This window comes from Propithecus coquereli, unplaced genomic scaffold, assembly GCF_000956105.1.
Source record: "Propithecus coquereli isolate 6110/MARCELLA unplaced genomic scaffold, Pcoq_1.0 Scaffold293, whole genome shotgun sequence".
NCBI lineage: Eukaryota > Metazoa > Chordata > Mammalia > Primates > Indriidae > Propithecus > Propithecus coquereli.
The window spans coordinates 1172052-1182951 of NW_012148541.1; positions in this window are offsets into that span (position 1 = coordinate 1172052).

The window sequence follows — 10900 nt, forward strand, 5'->3', positions numbered from 1 at the left end:
CGGTACTGTCCTAAAGACAAACACATAGACAAATTGTATAGAATAGAGAGTGAACATTCTTTTTGATAAATGGTCCTGGGAAAATTGGATATCAATACATACAAAAAAATGAAATTATACCTTACTTTTTAATATGTAAAATAACAACTCAAAGTGAATCAAAGACCTAAACATAATAGCTAAATGTATAAAATTCTTAGATGAAAATATAGGGGGGAAGTTTCATAACACTGAATTGGGCAAGATTTCATGGATATGACACCAAAACATAGGCACTAAAAGAAAAAATATAGATAAAATTAACTTCATCAAAATAAAAAAAAACTTTTATAAATCAAAGGACACTACCATACACCACCATGGGTGTAAAAAGGCAACCCATAGAATAGGAGACAATATTTGCAAATCATATAAGGGATAAGGGATTATTACACAGAGTATGTAAAAAACTCTACCACTCAACGACAGCAAAAACAATTGAAAAATGGGCAATATACTCAAACAGACATTTCTCTAAAGAAGATATACAAGTAGTAATAACCACAAAATAGGTACCCAACATCACTAATCATTAGGGAAATTCAAATCAAAACCACTATGAGATAATTTTCACACACATTGATTCTTAAAAAAAAAAAAAACAAGAAAACTCAGAAAATAACAACTGTTGTTGAGGATGTGCAGAAATTGGAAACCTTGTACACTGTTGGCAGTAATGTAAAATGATGTAGCAGCTTTGGAAAACAGTATAACAGTTCCTTAAAAATTTAAACATAGAATTGCTGTATGATCCAGAAATTCCACTTCTTCATATATACCCCAAAGAACTGAAAGCAGATACTTTAAGAGATATTTGAATGTCAATGTTCTTAGCAGCATTATTCACAATAACTAAAAGTGGTTACAACCCAAATGTCTATTGTAAATGAATGGATAACCAAAATTTGGTATACACTTATAATGGAATATTATTTAGCCTTATAAAATTGAAATTTTAAAACATGCTACAACATTAATGGACCTTGTAAACATCATGATAAGTGAAATAAATCATACAAAAACATAAATATTGTATTATTTCAGTTATATGAGGCACCTAGAAGAGTCGAATTCACAGAAACAGAAAGTATAATACAATAGTGGTTACCAGGGGCTGGTAGAAAGAGGGGAATGGGGAGTTATTTTTTTTATCAATATGTCCTTTCAGTTTGGGATGGTGAGAAAAATCTTGAGACAGAGAATGATGATGTTTGCCCAGCAATATATATGCAATTAATGCGACTGCAATCTATAGTTAAAAAAGTTAAAGGTAAATTTTAGATTACAATTTTATATTTTACCACAATTAAAAAAATCAAGCACTTTCTATGCCTTCTACATATATTGTATTCAGCACTAGGGTCAAAAGGGATCAGTCTTTGGGGTAAGATAGAAATATGTTTCTAATTTACATTCATGTATTCTTATGGTATCTTATTATTTTTTTTCAGGAAGAAGAGATTTCATTTATTCATTCATTTATGTATTTGTTAGGTGCCAAAATCATACATCATATAAGATACACATCTTTACAAGTTTTATTTTTTTAAATAAGTTTTACGTCAAAATACTTTGGGGGGTACAAGTGTTCTTGTTACATGGATGAATTGCATAATGCTGAAGTCAGGGCTTTTTTTAGTGTGCCTGTTACCAGAATAGTGTACATTGTACCTAATGGATAAGTTTATATCCCTTACCCTCCTCTCACCCTTTTAACTTCTTAGTTTCCAAGGTCCTTTACATTTCTTTGTGCCCATGTGTGCCATTGTTTAGCTCTCACTTATTAGTGAGAACATGTAGTGTTTGTTTTACCATTCCTGAGATACTTCACTTAATATAATGTTTTCCAGTCCCATCCAAGTTGCTGCAAATGACAGTAGTTCATTTCTTTTTATGGTTGAGTAGTACTACATGGGATGTGTGTGTGTGTACACAAAGACAACATTTTTCTTTATCCACTCATCAATTCATGGACACTTAAGTTGATTCTGCATCTTTGTAATTATGAATCGTGCTGCTATAAATATTTAGGTACAGGTGTCTTTTTGATATAATGACTTCTTTTTCTTTGGATAAATATCTAGTAGTGGGATTGCTGGATCAAATGGTAGGTCTACTATTAGTTCTTTGAGTTTTCTGCAGAGGTTGTACTAATTTATAGTCCTACCAATAGTGTATAAGCATTCTTTTTTCACCACATCCATGCCAATATCCATTGTTTTTTGATTTTTTAATGATGGCCATTCTGAGAGGGGTAAGGTGGTATCTCATTCTGGTTTTAATTGACATTTCCCTGTTGATTAGTGATGTTGAGCATTTTTTCATGTCTTTTTGACATTTGTATAGTTCTCTTTGAAGAAACTCTATTAATCTTGATTATTTTTTATTTTTTGTTTCTATTCATATTTTCTGCCCAATGGAGAAATTTTATGATTGACTTGTACTTTCATTTACCATTAGGTTCATAGTTGTGAAGTGTTCAATTGCTTTTTCTTAGGAGATATTCTTACTTTGAATTATGTGTAGATGTTTATTTAGGGAAATATTAATGGAAGAAAAACAAAATAAATTTAGGGTCAAACAATAAAAAATATAGATGCTTTTACTGCACACAGACCCAGTATCTTTATGCAGATATGTAATATTATATTAAAGCAATGCTTTCTCCAGTGTATTTGGCACTAATCAAACTAATGTAAATATATTGTTCATATTATGAAATTTTGACATTTAACATCCAAGATAGAATACTTTTAAACTGACATATTAATGCTATCTCAACAATAAAATATTTTAATAAATGGTTGCATTTTAACAACTTAAAAAATAGTATATTAATTAGGGTTAAAAAATGTTACCAAATACAGAAAGGGTGGGTCTTGGGTAAAGCAATTATTTGTGTAATACCTGATTAAGTTGATAAATTTCGGGAGTCTTTAAAAATCTGAAGAAATCAACCCCTTGAAGTATGAATTATCTGATTTGGCCATCTACAGTGATCAAATTAATCACTTCAGTAGTCAGTGTAGACAAAGTCCATAACTCCTGCTTGAAGAGGAAAGAACTTAATCTCTGACTGCCACCAAATGTTAATAAATCCACCTGAATCCAGCTGATGAAAAGCACAATGATAAAAGAGAATATATTCCCAACCTGTTATATCATCCAAGAAGTCATAGAAGGATTTCAGGACTCACCTTAGAGGTTTTTTGAAATATAATGTTCTGCCCTCTGATTTGTAACTACAAGTAGTTTCACAATATTTAGTAACTAATTATTTCCCAAATTTTTGTATTTCATGACTTAAATGATACACTCTTTCATTTAGCAATTATAAATAAATGATGAATTTGATGAATGTGAATATGCAGCAGCACATTTCTTATTTTACATTTGTTAGTGCTGCACATTCATAACTTCTACTTGTAATTTCATAAATATGTATAGCTCCAAAGGGATTGAACTAACAGATGACACTGGGTCCTGGTATATTCATAAACATAAACATATGACATCACCTCTCCATTGAACCTTTGACTTGATTTTTCTTTATGAGTCTCTGGTGGAAAGTACTTTGTGACTTATGTTACAAGTTTTAAATTATCCTTCAAGTACTAGTATATAAATATTATTGTATATGAATATGTTACAAAAAGTTTTTATTTGATGAAGCATTTTTCTCAACTTGGTAGTTTAATTTTTTTAAACCCCTCTGGGTTTAAATTTCATTCCTAGCCTAAGAAATTCTTACCTTTAAGAGAAAATCATTTTGTAATGCCATAGGTGCATTGTTTCTTAATACAAAGGTTAAAAATGCAAGCTGTACAGATATTATACAGTGAAAATAAAATCTTTCCCACTTTCTGACCTTCAGTTCCTTGGTTTCCTGTGTATTTTTTTCAGATAATCTATGCCTATACAAAAATATTAGTATGTAGCTCTTTCATTTATTTCACACAAATTGCATCATACTATATCCATTGTCCTGACCTGGTTTTTAAATTGAACACAAATATCTTGGAAGTCTTTCCATATAAGTAAATGCAGGTCTCCTTCATTCTTTTCAAAAGCAAATTAGAGTGCTATTGTATGAATTCACTATAGTTTATTTAACAACTCCCATAATCCTATTTGCTAACGGTTAGGTGAATTTGGTAAGTCATGTTAGCATGGTGAACATGAAACAATGACAAAAGCACAGAACTTAGCATCAAAATCTCTGTGTTCAAATCTTTGCTGGGAGAGTTAATAACTTGGTTACTTTGAGAAGGTCAATGCTGGACATAATCCCTGTCCTGAAGGACCTCTTACAAACTATTAATACTTAGGAGAAAAGATATAGATACACATAATGTAAAATAACACAATACTAGATTGCTAAGTAATTAAAATATATGAAAATATCCCTATCAGGTACATAGAATGATAAGGGTGCTATATATGGTTAAGGAAGATTATCACTTTTGGTTGAGCTTATTTTCTGTGAGAAGGATAAAATTTGAGATGGTACTTAAAATGGATCTGAAGAAGAAAGGTTTTAAATAAACACAGAGGAGAAAGACATTCTTGGAGGGACAATCAATTATATTGCCATTTTATTTCATATAATGATATTTAAGGAATTTACATTATTAGATGCAAAGTCTCACCCTCCTCCCCTTTTTAAAAAGACTTTACATTTTATTTACAAGTAAAATATGTTTCCAGTGTTTGACTCAAAATCTGGTAAGCAATTACCGAAATCCTCTCCCTCTCTGTTTATTAACCACTGCAAATTTCCTTATTTGGGATAGCAATCAAATAATAATTCTAAAGTCTAACTGGAAAATATTTACAAATATTCTTTATTGTTATACAAATCACATTGTCTTATGCACAAAGTCATTGTAATGAAACTCTCTCTATATCAAAAATATTTAAACAGTCTAAGTAACAGGACATATGCATATATGGATAAATAAAACATGAGTGATAGATTAGTTCTAATGTAGTTGTCTGTTCATATTCAATAATTGGTGATACAAGTCATTGAATTTTCAGTACTACAGGCTATTTCTAAAATACCACAGCTTTTTTTCTCTAAGTCCTACCAAGTTACAGTTGTCTATATAGTGACTCAAAAATTAATATAAGTGTGTGCAGGTATGTATAATTTGTATAGTTATTTTGGCAATGGTCTTAGTTTCTTAGGATGGATTGCATTTTCATTATTCATCTTGACATAAGTGAATATAAATGTAGCTATTTACTAATACTATGAACTATAGGAAATTAGTTATATGTAGTATCCATATGACTTAACCAGAGAAACAGGTGTTTTTCAGTTAAATATACTTTGGAAATTATGAGTTAAAGAAAGCTAAAGAGTATTTAGTATTTTTAATTCAACTTTTTATTTCGAGATACTTATAAATTACATGCAGTTGTAAAATATAATACAGAGAGAGCTCATGCACCCTTTACCCAGCTTCCCTCGGTGGTAATATTTTACAAAATCACAGTACAATATCAACCAGGGTATTAATGCTAGCATTGATACACAACAGTTCATTCAATACAAGGATCCCTCTTACTGACTTTTTGTAGCCACATTCACCTTCCTCCTGTCTCTCTCTCCCTTTACCATCCCTGAACCTTGGAAACCACTAATCTGTTCTCCATTTCTACAATTTTATCATTTCAAGAAGGTTGTATAAATGGGACCTTTTGGAATTGCCCTTTTTTCCATTCAGCATAATTTCCTGAAGATTCATTCAAGCTATTTTGTGCATCAATAGCTCGGTCATTTTTATTGCTGAGTAGTATTCCATTTTATGGATGTATTACAATTTGCTTAAGCATTCACCCATTGAAAGACATCTAGGTTATTTCCAGTGTTGGGTTATCATGAATAAAGCAGCAATAAATATTAATTCACAGTTGGTTTTTTTTGTCAACAAAAGTCATCTTCATTACTTTGTGATAAATGTCCCAGAATACAATTGCTTACTCATATCATGGTTACATATTTAGATTTTAAAGAGACTGTCATTTTTTTTTTTACCAGAATGGATGTACCGTATTACATCCTTACTAGCCATATATGAATGTTGCAGTTTTTCCACATTCTGGTAACCATTTGGTGGTTTCATCATTTTTTATTTTAACCTTTTCGATAGGTTTGTAATGATATCTCAATGTGATTTTAATTTGCATTTCCCTAATGGGTAATGATGTTGAGTATCTTTTCATGGACTTATCTTCCATCTGTGTATTTTCTTTGGTAAAAATGCCTCTATGCATTTTATCAGATTTCTAATTTTATTATTCTTTCACTGTTGTTGAGCTTTGATTTTTTTTTTTACAAATTCCAGATACCAATTCTTTATCATATATGCAAATTGAAAATATTTTCTCTCAATTTTTATTTTGTATTTTCATCCTCTTCGAGAGTCTTTTACAAAGAAATAATGCAGGCAAGTTCATTGTTAGCATATGGGATTGTCATTGATTTTTGTGTGTTTTTCTTTTGTCCTGTAACCTGATGAAAACTAGGAGGGGATTTTCTTTTTAATTTATTACAGTTGTCTATGTAAACAATCATGTAATGTTCAAATAGGGACAGTTTATTAGCTCTAATAGGTTTTTGTGAATTTTGTAGGATTTTTTATACACAAGGTCATGTCACTGTCATGTAGAAAGAGTTGTTTTCTTCCTTTCCAATCTGGATGCTTCTTATTTCTTTTCCTTGTTGTATTGCAGTGGCTGGAAATTCCAACACTAGGTTTGAATAAGAATACTAACACTATGTTGAATAAGAGTGGCAAAAGTGGATATCTTTATGTTCTTTCTAATCTTGGGGGTAAGGCATTATATTTTTCACCCTTAAATGTGATGTTAGCTCTAGACATTTTCTAGATGCTTTTTGTAAAGTTGAGGAAATCCCCCTCATATTTCTAATCTTCTGAGAATTCTTATTATAAATGAGTGTCAGGTTTTGTCAAATGATTTTTATACATCAATTGATATAATCATATTATTTTTCTTTTATAGCTTATTTATATGGTAGATTACATGGGTGGATTTTTATATGTTCAAACAGCCTTGACACCTAGAATAAATTCCATTTGACTACAGTGTATAAATCCTTTATATATTGCTGATTTCAATTTGGTAAAATTTTGTTGAATATTTGCATCTATCTATATTCATGGCAGATATTGCACTGTAGTTTTCTTTTCGTCTTCTTTATACTGTCTTTATTTGATTTTGGTAACATAGTAATACTAGCCTTATAAATTGAATGAGGAAATGGTCTCTCCTTTTCTATTTTCTAGGAGATATTATACAAAATTGATGTTAATTCTTCTTTCAATGTTTAATAGAAGTACACAGTGAAATTGTTTGGACCTCAAGATATTTTGTGGGGAGGCTTTTAATTATAAATGTAACTTCCTTAACAGTTAAAGAACTATTCAGATTACCTATTTCATCAGCTGAGTTTTGGTAATTTGCGCTTTTTGAGGAATTCATCCAATTTTTATGTTGTTCAATTTATGAGCTTAAAGTTAGTGATAATATTCTCCTTATTTGTAATGACTATAGCAATATCCCCATTTCATTCATAATGTTGGCAATGGGTGTCTTCTTTTTTTATCTTTATTGTTCTTATTAGATGCTTACTAAATTTAATGATTAATCAAAGAACCAGCTTTATTCCATTTATTTCAAACATTTTCTTCAGTTTCATTGATTTTTCTCTTATTCTTTCAGTTCTTTTTCCTGCTAGCATTTGATTTATTTTGCTCTTTTTTATTTTTTGGTTCTTTAAGTTAGGAACTTTGAGACCCCCTTTTTCTATGAAAAATATTTAGGACTATACATTTTCTTCCCAGCAATAACTTGGAGGTATCCCACAAATTTTGACTTGTTGTGCTTTCATTTTCATTCATTTCTATGTATTTTTAAATTTCCTTTGAAAATTCCTCTTTAACTCATGGATGATTTAGAGCTGTGTTGTTACTAGGAAAAAAGAAAACATAGGGAAAACACATTAAGACACCAGTCTAGGCAAAGATTTTGTGACTAAGACCACAAAAGCATAGACAACTATAGCAAAAATAGACAAATGAGAATATCTTAAACTAAAAATCTTATGCATAGCAAGGAAACAATCAACAGAGTGAAGAGACAACCTGTTTAATCGGATAAAATACTTGCAAACTATTCATCTGATGAGAGACTAATATCCAGAGTATACAAAAATCTGAAATAACTCAACAATATAAAACAAAAATCTGAGTACTTCTACCAATCCATTTCCTGCCTATCAAATCTCAAAAGTCTGAGAACTTTCCCTTGTTTGTCCTATCTCTGTCCCCTTGGGTCCAAGTTCACAGTGTTTCTTCTGATATAACATTATCAAAACCTTGGTCAGTATTCAATGTATGTTAAGGGTATCAATGCCACTACATAACAGAATTTTGCACAGACCTTTCGTGGTTAACCCCATCTCTATTCGTGGCTTCTACTGAGATGGTTGATTGGATCCATGAGTCACATGCCTGATCTCTTTAGTGAAAGTTTGTGCAGCTACATACTTGACCTTTTTTCCAGAGTATGCTATATGGACAAGCTGAGAATTTTTTGAATCATCAAGTTCTGGGTTTTTGTTTTGTTTTGTTTGTTTGGTTAATAGTTCTATCCTCAATTTATTGTTATTATTATTGTTACTGTCATGATTTGTTATAAGTTTCACGGAAAAACCAGGCTGCACATTCTACATGTTGCTTGGAAATCTTAGTTAAATGTCCAAGTTCATCCCTTACAAGTTCTGCTTCCACCCAATATCTGAACACAAGCCAAGTGTTCTGCCATTTTGCAACAAGGATCTTTTCTCCAGTGTCCAATAGGATTTTCCTCATTTACTTCTAAAACCTCAGCAGAAGAATCTTTAACATCATATTTCTACCAACATTCTGTCCATGGTGATATATGTATTCTCTAAGATGATATAAACTTTCCTTACTGTTCTCGTAATTTACTTCTGAGCCATTAGCGGGACGACCCTTATCATGCATGTTTCTACTAATAGTCACTTCATACAATCTAGGCTTTTTCTTTCACACCCTTCAAAATTTTTTCAACTTCTACCCATTACCCGATTCCAAAGCCAATTCCACAATTTTAAGTATTTGTTAAAACAGCAGCCACTTTCCCAGTACCAAAAGCTGTATCAGTCAGGGTTATACAGAGAAACAAAAACAGTAACACAAACATATGTATATATACATACATACATATTATAAAATATAACCATTGGATACTTCTAATAAACCACTTATAAAAAACAAGGATCTGGGGTGACTTTGAATATGATATTGTAAAACATTTTTGGCAAACTAATTAGTATAATGAGATTGGTTTCTTGATCCTAATTGCACTGGACAAAATGGGAAAGAATAGGAAGAGCTCAGGGATTTCAATTTCCTGCTTAGGTGCTGCATAAATGATCTGAAAGGTTCTATGTGTTCCCTGGAAGAGAGCCTTATCTCTTGTAACCACAAGGCTAGAATTGTTGAAAATAAAACCCAGAATCTTATCTTGTCACTAGCTAAATTACAACACAAGTTGAACTCCCAGCCTTGTAGAATGTCTACTGTTAAAGTGAGGGCATTGATTGAGAAGGAATGAAATCCTAAAACTTGGAATTGGGACCTCTGGGAAGACTCTGGTGAATGTGGGGACATTCAACCCCTGAAATCTAATGAATCTTCTTTACTAGTGTAAAAAGCATCTCTATCTCAGACACCATCTGAAGGGATTAACCTTGAATTGTATGAGGAAACTGTAATGACCTCCTCTGAGACTGTTGCCATTCAAGACAATACTGAGACTCCTCAGAACCCCCTCCAATTACTCCTCTTTGTTCTTCACCAATAACTAGACTTAAGTCCCAGAAGGCCCCCAAAGGTGAGGTAAAAAATATACATAAGGAGGTACATTATACTCCAAAATAACTAGTTAAGTTTTCTATTATATACAGACAGTTTTGAGGAACATGTATAGGAATGGATACTAAGGGTGTAGGACGATGGTGGAAGTAACATACAGTTGGATCAGGTGAAATTTATTAATATGGGATCACTAAGAAGAGATTTTGCATTTAACATTGTAGCTCAAAGAGTTGGAAAAGGCTCTGATAGTTTGGTTGGTTGGCTTAAACACACACCAAAACGTGGCCCACAGTGAGTGAGTTAGCAATGCCAGCTTTGCTTGGTTTCAATGTAGAGAAAAGAATTCAAAGATGAAGGGAGATTGGAATGTTTGAGTGTATTTATTATTTATCATTTAAGACATTACTTTACCGGTCTAGGAGTGTCCAGAAAGCATACCTTTTACTATAATTCTGAGAAATACATTTGTGAGGGGAGCCCTGATATCCTTGAAGAGCTCTGTGGTCATTCTTTTCTATAGGTTAAAAATTATGGGCCAGGAAGTGGTGACTGCTGACACTGAAGTAGGAAACCTAAATGCAAAGAGATAATTGGATCCCAGGATTGCATGGGTCAATTGATGGCACTTAATGGCCAAAGGAAATGTCAGAATGATTACCATAGTGGACAGCAAAGTCAAAAGAGTAATCAGAATAGTCTGAATTGTGGAGATCTATGATGTTGGATAGTAATCATGATGTTCCTATAAGGGCAATAGATGTGAAGTCTACTAAATTCTTGCTAGATCTGTTTAAGCAGAAGAGTTCTAGGTCAAGTGAAAAGTTTAATATGAATCATAGAAATGGAGTCATGGCTCCTCCATCAATTCCCAGGCTTAAGCCAGTTCACAGACAGAGAATCCCTTAAAGGAAGAAGAGGCTGGATCC